Here is a 10,548-nt window from a genome sequence, read left to right as displayed (position 1 = left end):
CGTCTGAGCCACCTTTCAACTGCAACTAATTTATTTTATTTGCAAGCAGGCGACGCAGACGCGAACATCCACTGCCTCCGCCTCTGCCTCTCCAACTCCAGCACTCAGCCTGTCTCTAAATATGATTCAAAACAAGCATTATAAAATGTATTGCTCTGAGGACAGAGCTCTGCCTGCTGCACTTGATATAAAGTGCTTTGATATCAAGAGCAGTACCGTTGCCTAGCTGCTACCAGGTGTCGCCTAGTCCCACCTGGCTGCGATTTGGCATCATCTTCATGGACAAGCTGTAAATGAGTTTTGTTATCTGCAAGCAAATTGCATTAGGCCATTGGGCGTTAGCCCACTCCAACACACACACACGCACACTCACATACAAATACGTTTGCAAAATGTCGTGTTTTATGACGTTAGGACGAGCTTTGCTACACCTGATGCAGGAGCAACAACAGCAGCAGCAGCATCGAGTCCTGTAGGCAAAACCTTTGCACATGCTGCCTGCGGCTGCAGGCAAGGCACTTACTGCTGCATTTCCAGAGAGATAATCGCATTGCCCTGGCTACAGTGTGTGCAGAAATATCTATTTGTTAGCCATGATCTGCTTAATAATCGCATGAAAATATCAATTGAAATTTCCTCTGTGTAGAGCTCAGAAATCTTTGTAATATTATCAGGATAATTATTACTTGTTTGTATTCTAATTAGTAGATGTTTTTTATTTATTTATTTTTTATTTAGAAGTATTGATATTCTGTTAATTGAAATGTTTCAGTTGAGTTTTAATTAAAAGTCTGAATTGACTTTATCTGAATGAAATATTTCATATTCAATATGCAGTACAGGCTATCATAATATATATATATATATAATTAAAGTTCATTTAAACAATATTATATTTATTATATTATATATTCAATAATATATTTATATATTCACGATTGGCATTATCATCTAATACTCCACACGCCAATATTCATCTCCAACCTTAAAGCCTCGGCACGTTCGTTCACTCATTGAGAGAAATGTGCAAGCCAATATGTAATTTGGCATAATTAAAAATATAAATTATTTATTCATATGTAAACTGTGAAATGGTCATAAATTGAAAGCTTTTAGCGTGCGAAAGCCGTTGACCAGTGGCTGCCAAACTGTTGCGCTTGCGGTGCGGTTCATTGCGACTGTTGATTTTATTAAAATATTTGCTCATGTTTATTGGGCAACAATAACAACAACAACAACAATAATAACAACAATAACATCAGCAACAACAATGCACTTAATTACAACTGCATTATAACGTTACAATGGTTATAATTGCATTAACCAAACCAAAACCAAGCCAAACCAAACCTCGCGCCAACTCAGCTGCATTTATAAAATACGCATTAAAATATGACTTCGCTCGCTTGGCTATTAATGTTGGCCACAAACCAAAAACAAAGAACAAAAACAAAGAACAAAAAAAAAAAAAAAAAGCGTTGGGGTGAAAAATTTCAAAAATAAATTAAAATTTTATGGGCATATGCGATAAATTTTATGCTTTGGCCAGAAGAAATGCGTAACGAGTCATCGCACAAAACTCTCTTAACGACTGCCGCAATTAATATGCGCTTTATAGAGATCATCGCGTTTATTACAGTTTTATAGACGTTTAATTGCCAAACGATGCGCAATGCATATGTAGCTCTACTTTAAAGAGCCTGGAAAGCCACAAAACACGAATTTTTTTGGTATTTCGGTTAGCATTACAAACCAAACGCCTGGGGCATAGTTCTGGTTAACCAAGCAGATTTTTGCCATGCATAAAATTAGAATTTGGGCTCAAACGAGGTTTCAGCTATTTTATTTACTAAAATTTTCAATAAACAACTTTTTATGTTAAAGCAGTGACTGAGCATTTTGACGTTGACTTTATATTCAAGTCCAATTTCACTCATAGCCAATATGTAAAAAAGTTGGTCATTCTATTTTGTTGGCTACGCTATTTAATATTTTATTCTAATTCCAATTCAGTATTATATATACATATATATTTCTGATATAACTAAAATGATTACAAGTTCTTCATAGTCGATTTGCTAGTCTCGCCTTGAGCCAGGTTTATAAACTTTGGCCAAACACTAAATTAGTTGGCTACGGCAATTTATAAAAATGTAATTTTGTGGTACGCATGACATCGAATGTGCTGCTATTGTTCGATACGTATACGCACCGTTTGCCCGGCAGGGCAGCTTGAATGCGCTTTGTTATTTAGTCGAGCCTTTAGGCCATTTGCCATTTGCCATCACACACTCACACACACACACACACAAGTTGATTTCTACAGCTAGTTCATTGTGTGCTCATCATTATTAATTTCCAAGCTATAAATTTCACTTTGCCACATTCCTAAAGGCCATTCCCTGCCGTCTCCTCCCGCGCCGTCTCCTCATGGCCATGGCACGCTTGGTGCGCAGAGATTCACCTTTTTGCACGCTCGAATGGCTCTGGATTCTTTTCTTTTTCGTCTGCGATATGTTTTCGCATACCCTTGCAGCGGGTAGCCTCACTTGTATGAAGTGCGTGAGGTCCAAATGGATAGCTAATATGAGCTCGTATATCTGTGCTAGCCGTATAGCTATCAATGTATAATCTTCGAATATGCCCATATAGTATATACATCTGAATTGCTTTAATAAAACATGCACCTATAGATATATGCTTGATTCTTATTCGAATATTACTTTCTTCTTTGCTTCTTCAGCTTTTATCTTTAGAGTATTTAGCATTCGTAGTTATTGCTGGTTACTTTCGTGGCATTCTGACCGATTTGAGGACTCCTGCTCGTACTCTTAGCCAACATGCTGCATCTTTTGTTTATGCCACACAATGGCTCTGCCGCAGGTTTTTAGTGCTCGCCATTGTCTTTTGCCTCACTCAGTATTCCCTCCCCCGCTCTCCCACTCCAGCTTTCTCTCTCTCTCTCTCTCACTCTCTCTGTGGCCATAAAATGCAATGGAATTTCATATAACGCCATTCTATATGCTGGCACTTATGTACATACACGTATACTATATGTATCGGGGGCATTATGTTTTGTGTAATGTGCTTAAACATTTTTGCGCTGCGGCACGTAAAAAATGCAAGCCAAAAACTTTGCAGCCACAATCGAGGTGTGCGTGTGTGTGTGTGTGTGTGTGTGTGTGTGTGTGTAACAATGACATACACCAGTGCATTTGATGTTTAATCAATTGAAAATGACACTGTACAAGTATGTGTGCACACACACAGCACACACACACACACACACTTTCGCATCGAGTCAATTGTTTGGCCTCTGAGTGTGAGCCCAGGCTGGAGTTCCTGCTGCTTGACTTCCGTATGCGGCGACTGTTTGCCCAGGACAAACTGCAGCCTATAGTGCGGCAATCTTAAGATGCTTAGGATAAAACATAATCAGGATTCCAATGTGCGTGTGCCGCTTTGACTTTGTCGGCATCGCCTACACCCTGCAGCTCCCGCCCTACCCCGTCGACCAAACCACCTACTGCTCGACCGACTCTATTCAATTCGAATCTATCGTTCGGCTTGACTTGTCTCTGCTTGCGCCTAGACGCAAACCGCCCGCCTACCCGCCTGCCTGACTGGCTGACTGCCTGCTGTTGTTGCTTCTCAGCCATGAAAGAGAAATAAAAATTACAATATTGACGCTGCAACACATGCACGCACATAGGAGCGATGCAGGGACTGTGAGAGGCAGATCAAAGCCCACACACACACACACACACACATGCAAGAGGAAGGAAGCCCGCTGAAGCGAGAAGCCTTTTGCCACAGGCTGCCGCCTGGGCGCCATTGTAAAGAGCTTTGTGTGCGTGTGTGTCTGTGTGGGTGTGTGTGTGCGTGTGTGCGCATGTTTGTGCGTGTGTGTGTTGCTATTGTATTGAAACTTCCTTTAATGGCTTCCGGTTATCATTTTTTGGCGCAACTCGCTTGCTATCGCTATCTCCTTCCATCACACGCAGCAGCAGCAGCAGCAGCAGCAGCAGCAGCAGCAGCTTTCGATTGTGCTGCGTGTCAATAAAGATTAAGCGCATTGTTCTTTGCTGATGCCTTTCGTCATGCAAAGAAATTAATATTCGCAATCCATTACGTCTCTAATAACACTCCATGAGCAACGCACATGCCCATAGATACGCACACACACACGCACACGCACACGCACACAGGCAAACGCTGCAGCGCAAGGGCAGTTTTTAATAACCTTAATGGGCAGCTTTAAGCCTTAAAGGCCGCTGCTTTTGTGTGCCTTGACCAACGGCCACACACGCGCGCCCAATCAATCCATTTAGCACTTTAAGCTTTTGACAAATACTCACAAAGGCAGCAGCCGCACAATCTTTTAAAGAGTCTCCAACAACAATACGCACACACACTCACACACACACACACGCATACATTGATAGATGCTGGCTCCTTTGTTGAATGATACACGATGCCCTCGACTATGCCCGTCGCCAGCTAATGATGACAAATTTTTTATGGGCGTTATGAGCAGAAACATTGCGCTGCTCCAAAGTGCATGGGCATGGTCACAACTCGTCGTCCCCCCCTCTCTCTCTCTCTCAGTCTCTCCCTCTCTCTCTCTCTCTCTCTCTCTCTCTCTCTCTCTCTCTCTCTCTCTCAGTCTCTCGCCCTCTCTCTATCTACTGTTGGTGTCATAGAAGCCAAGAGCTCGTGCGGCCGCGGGCTCTTTATTAATTTGACAGCATCAACAGGAGGTAACGCCACTCCATGCCACTCCAGGGCACTCGGCTCGATTCAGCTCGACTCGACTCGGCACGCTAATGATTGAAATGAACTCCATGTCATGTCTGGTCTTAGGCGAAAGCCAGCGTCCGGCTTCCAGTCCACTGTGTTACGCCTCCCTTTGAGTCAGCAGAAGTAGCAGGAGTAGCAGCAGCAGCTTGATTGATGGTTATCACTCATTGCCCGCCCCCGGTACACCTCCTCTATGCTGTGGATCAGTTGACATTGCCCACGGATTAAATGCTGTAGGTGTGTCATAACTTTTTTGCGCCACTGTCCTTGCTCATGCCGCCTCCTGCCACTGCGTCTATCATTTATTGTATTGCTCTTTTGTTGCGCTAAAAATGGCATGTCCACTTGTCATGCTCTGTCCCCATTGGTCATTCCCTGGGGCATAGTGGGCGTGGCGGCGTGCCCACCCAATGGCCGCTAAGTGCAAAAAGCACAAATCGAATCCAAAAGTATAACCTTTATAACGCATCGCTCATGCTTAAAAGCAAATAAGGCCAATTAATAAATGCAAATACGGCTGAAATAGGAGCGAAAATGCAGCCAAAGAATTGGGTGGGTATGAGAATCAGAGATACCCTATACGTTGAAATTTAAAGTCTTTTTAATGGATGTTTATAAAGATTAAATAAAATCTTAAGTAATCAAAATGTAATATATATATAGTTTATTAAAGGGTAAGCATGACCATAGATACCCTGTTAAATATGAATTGTCTCCACTCTATCATGTGCATCAGTTTAGTTTTAAATAGAGCATTTCACTGATAATTACTGAACTACTAAATGAGCTAAGCGAATTTTGTTCATGTAAAAGAAATATTAAAATTTTTTATTTTCTCGAATACATTTTTAGCTTTATATCAAGGATAAAAAATATACATATGTAGCTATATATAATACTTGTTATTTTTATTTACAATAGTTAATTAAATTTGTGAAAAAATATATATAAACACTGATTGTTGCGCAGGTTCCCTTAATAAAATCCACATTCTCCATCGTGTCTCAATTATAATAAATTAAAATATTTTATTAATTTCAGCGCTTGCAAAAAATGGAATTTAAATTAAAAATTAACTTTAGATACGCAAACGAGTTTAATGTGTGCACAAATGAGCTCAAGTAAAATACTTTGGATAATTTCAGGTAATACTTTATATTACCTGGGAATACTTCACAAATATTTTCTCTAATTGGAGAAAAAAAAGGAGTGTAACAATGTGTATCACTATGAACTGATTTTTCTTTTTGTTTGCAATAAATATAGGTAATTAATTAAAAAATAATTCGACAGCAAATTGCACTAAAAGGCTGTTTTATGCCCGTTCAGTAAGTTAGGAGAGTATACACTCTCTGCTGTGCAGAATCATTTTTTAGGGTGAAATATTTTTTGATACAGATATGCAATATTTTATTTCAATGCAAATGCCCGACTCTCTGTGTTAAAGCAGAGAAGTCTTTAACCAAAGCTGGAGAATTGTCATAGAAGAATTGAGCAGAATCAGCAGATATATAAATGCTGCATGAATCGACCTATCGAAAGACTTTTAGTTTATATAGTCCGCCAAATATAAAAATATAGCCATAATATAATTTCTAAGGAAATGTCAATCATGAACGTGTATTTTGCTGTGGGTCATACTTGACTGCATCGTTTCTGCCTGACATTCTTTACTTATTTACATTTATGCAAAAATGTAATCAAGTTTCCATTACGAATTCCAATAAAATTAATTCCATTCAAGAATTTAAATTTTCAAACTCATATAATTAAGTTTATTCAATATTTTGCATAGCTTTAACAGAGCGCACAAACTCGACGGTTTGAATATAAATGCAATTGTTAATTGCTCGGGCACTCAACTTGTTTAGTTCCTAATCTATATGCATTTTGTTTTGAGCTATAAATTAAAATTTCATGAGTGAAACACTTAATTTAATCATACTCCATAGCGAACAATAAAACTTGCATTGCTGACATCTCAGCTGTCGAACAATTAATATTTTTCTGCGTGTGTGTGTGTGTGTGTTTTTTTTTTTTTTTTTTTTGCAATTCTTTCTGCCTTCCATTTCTATTCGTCGTATTTTCCGCCCCGTGCAGATTCCATTGAACAGGCAGTGGAAATGGCATCGTTTAGCTGCCAGCTTTGCGGCCAGCTCTATGTGTGTGTGTGTGTGTGTTTCGCGTAATGAGCGTCAAGATATTTTAAAATCCCCAAGCGGGTGGCTGTGCGACTCACCTGCCTTGCAGCTAGCCGCGACCTATTTGATAAGCGGGTGCCGTGGCGGTATGGGGCGGTGTGGGGGCATAAATTCCCACTCACGAAAAAGTCAAAATCTCAAACAATTGTGGCCCACAAACGATGCCAATGGCCGAGGGCAACAACAACGAAGCCAACCGAAGAGCAAAAGTACCTAAACTGAGCTCAAATTGGGGTGAATTTACTCTGTATTCAAGCTCTCACTGGAAGCACGAGTATAAGAGCGTGCAGGGAAATTCGAGTGGGTCTTTTCAATGCTCGCATTTCAAATTGTTGCGTTAACGGCTAAGTCAATTGCTGCTGGTGCGTCGCCAAGGGGAATTTTACTCTTTGCAGTGAATCGAGTGAGCTCCCTGGGAAATTCAGAGTGGTACATTTTGTGAGCTCCTAATTCAAATTGGTGTCTAACGGCCTAGCCAAAAGGCAATTTACTCTTTGCATTGGCTGAATGGAAAACGTTCGTATAAGAGTTCACTCACTCAATGGCTAGGGAAATTCCTGCCGTGCATAATTCGTGGCTCGTAATTCAAAACGTTTTGTTTTTTAACGGCCAAGTTTCACTTGTTGCCTGACGAACTCTTCGCCAATAGGCCAACTATGCAGAGGCTATGCAATAAAGTCGGTTGTTTAAGCAGCTATTTAATTAAAATATATATTATTATGAAAAAGCTGTTGCGCACACCGAAAGGCAATGGCCAATGGATGCTTAACGGAAGCGGAAAAATGAGATTTATGATGTGCACAATGGCTGAGCAAATGGGCGGGGCTGGCGGCAGAGGGCAGGGGGTAGGACAGGTGCTGATGCCGGAACCGTTCCGGGAAGCGGGGGCAGCAGCCATCCCATATACAAATGCGTATAAATAAAAGTATCTGTGTGCATGCCATAAATGCTATATGAATTATTAAAATAAAAGTGAAACGGAAACATAACAAAGGTTCAGCAACATTTATGACAGGAAAACGCGAAACCCAGCCGCTCGCCCCAACAAAGAGATTGCCGTGGCACGCATCTAAAACGAGATATGCCACGCCGGAAATAAGCGCCGCATATAGTAGCCCAAAAATACTTACGCACACTACAACATTCTCTCGCAAACACACACACACACACAAATACACGCATGTATGCTGTGTGTTTACATGCCGCCGATTCAAGATCCCCTATAAGCAGGCTTCATTTACCAACCAAACGAGAGCAACAACACGAAATTAAAGTGAGGGCGAGAAAGATAGAGAGAGAGAGAGAGCGAGAGAGAGAGAGAAAACAACATGGCACACTTCAATGCGGAAGCTAGACATGTGCACAACTAGCAGATACCCATTTAGTCTAAATATGAAATTTAAATGAAGCATAAATAAAATTCAATTTATTTTTTATTTATTTTTTAGCTTATCGATAGTAATTAAAAAAAAAAAAAAAAAAAAAAAACGTTTTATGAAGAAAATTTTGTTATTTTATGGAGTGCCAATTGCTTTTTTGGGTTTGAATTGATAGCTTAATTTAAGTCTACATTTATTTCACTTGAAGTTGGACTTAACTTACATCAAGATTTAAGTGTAAAAGAGTAAATTGTATAAATGTGTATATATAAAGAAATGAAATTAAAGTAAATAAAAATAGATGGCATATACTTTTTTATTTTATTTTATTTTTTTTTTTTTTTCAACATGTTTTTTATTATTTCTATGATGATTTATGTATTTATTCACATTTTAGCTGATATGAATTTATAATTTTAGACTTAAGATTTGAAATTGCATTCTATTAAGATCTGCGTAGAAAGAGTTTTAAATTATAATTGAATTATTATGAAAGCCAAAAATAAATTTATAAAAACCAACTACAGCTTACTATATAGCTTAGAATAAAGATAATTATAATTATTAATTATATTTTATATACTCTATTATACTTATCTATAATATTATCAACATATGTGTCTCTAGCCTAAGACACCTTATATACATATGTATTTTCCTACAGGGCATTTGGTGCATGATTAACTACATTAGATTGCGTGGTACTAGTTGTTGTTGCTGTTGTTGTTGTTGTTGTTGTCGTATTTGTTGTTGTTGTTGTTGCCAATGCTAAATACAAGTATGCATGTAAACAGGAATATACTTAAGCAGCTTGCCGCCTCCCTCCATCTTCCCTTCGCCTGGCCTAGTCCGCTCCACCTGCCAAAAGAAAAAAAAAAAAAAAAAAAAACCCACCCTCCCCTTTTTAGCCTTGGCATTCTGCCAGTGTATTAATGTTCATTGAAGCGATCAAAATCAAGTCGACTACGGCTAATGCTACGCACATTTTTTGCTCGATCCTGTGAACTTTTGCTTGTTATTTGCAATTTGCTTCAACAACAACAACAACAACAGCAAATGGCAACAGCCTCTGATTTTTCCATCTTTATGTTTTTTTTTTTTTTATACTATGTGCAGGCAATTTTGTTTGTTTTTCTGCCTTTGGTTTTTTAAGGTCGTTTACAGCAAACATTTCGTCGGTGAATGTGTATGTGTGTTTGTGTATGAGGGGGTGGGGGAGTGGGTGCTGGGGTCTTCAAGCAAATGTATGTTATTATTATGGGGCATGTTGTTAACTACCCATAAGCAAACGCACATTTCGCTGTACGCCTTAGCATAAAACGGATTTGTGAAATCGTTTGGAAAAAATATAATCAAAATTGTTTTCAAATGACTTACAATTGCTACAACAGCCCCAAACACCCCCGCCACCCCTCCACCCCTCCACAAGAGAGCACTCTATGGCCAGCTCGCAGTGCAGTACGTAGTATGTAATTATGCGGCTGGGGTGTTAACTGTCAGCCAATCGGCATCCGTTGGCCGGGCCCGTAATTTAAGCCACGCTATTGCCGTTGACAACTAGAAAAATTGCCTTTTTATGGTACATAGTTTGGCGCTGAAATAGGCAAAAGCACTGACTGAGAGAGGGAGAGGGGGAGAGGGGGAGAGAGAGGGAAGGGCGGAGCGTGTGGCAGCTCCCTACGTGGAATGTGTCCGACGGTCGCGACAATCGGAGCTTGTCTGCGACTGGTTTTCGGTATGCGTCGAGTTAATAGCAAAGCGTATAAAATGCCAACCGACTTTTGTTATTTGCCCGGACCAAAGCTAAAAAGGGGCCGGGATGTAGGGTGGGGGGCGAGCAGAGTCCTTTAGCAATTACTTTGTGCGCCATTGTTCGCCGTGTGCCTTACTTTACACAAATCGTAGATAAAGTATACCGTACTTGCAGTTCACCGGGCAAGGGGTATAGGAAGTAATAAATTAGGGGACTGCAGAAATTATAGTGTTTGAAAAGGGATTTGCAGCGCAATTTACCCAACAAGGACTCGCACTCGAAATATGAATTATTATAAAATAATTATCGGAAATCGATAGGCTTTTACTTATCGGAAGCTGAAATGAGCTTGTGAAAAGCTCAAATATTTACAAGAACTTAAGCTGCATGGAGTGCGAGCTCAAACAGTTTTCCA

This window comes from Drosophila arizonae, chromosome 2 (genome assembly GCF_054131065.1).
Source record: "Drosophila arizonae isolate 15081-1271.41 chromosome 2, UAZ_ARI_1.0, whole genome shotgun sequence".
Taxonomy (NCBI): domain Eukaryota; kingdom Metazoa; phylum Arthropoda; class Insecta; order Diptera; family Drosophilidae; genus Drosophila; species Drosophila arizonae.
Note: the sequence above shows the minus strand (reverse complement) of the source record.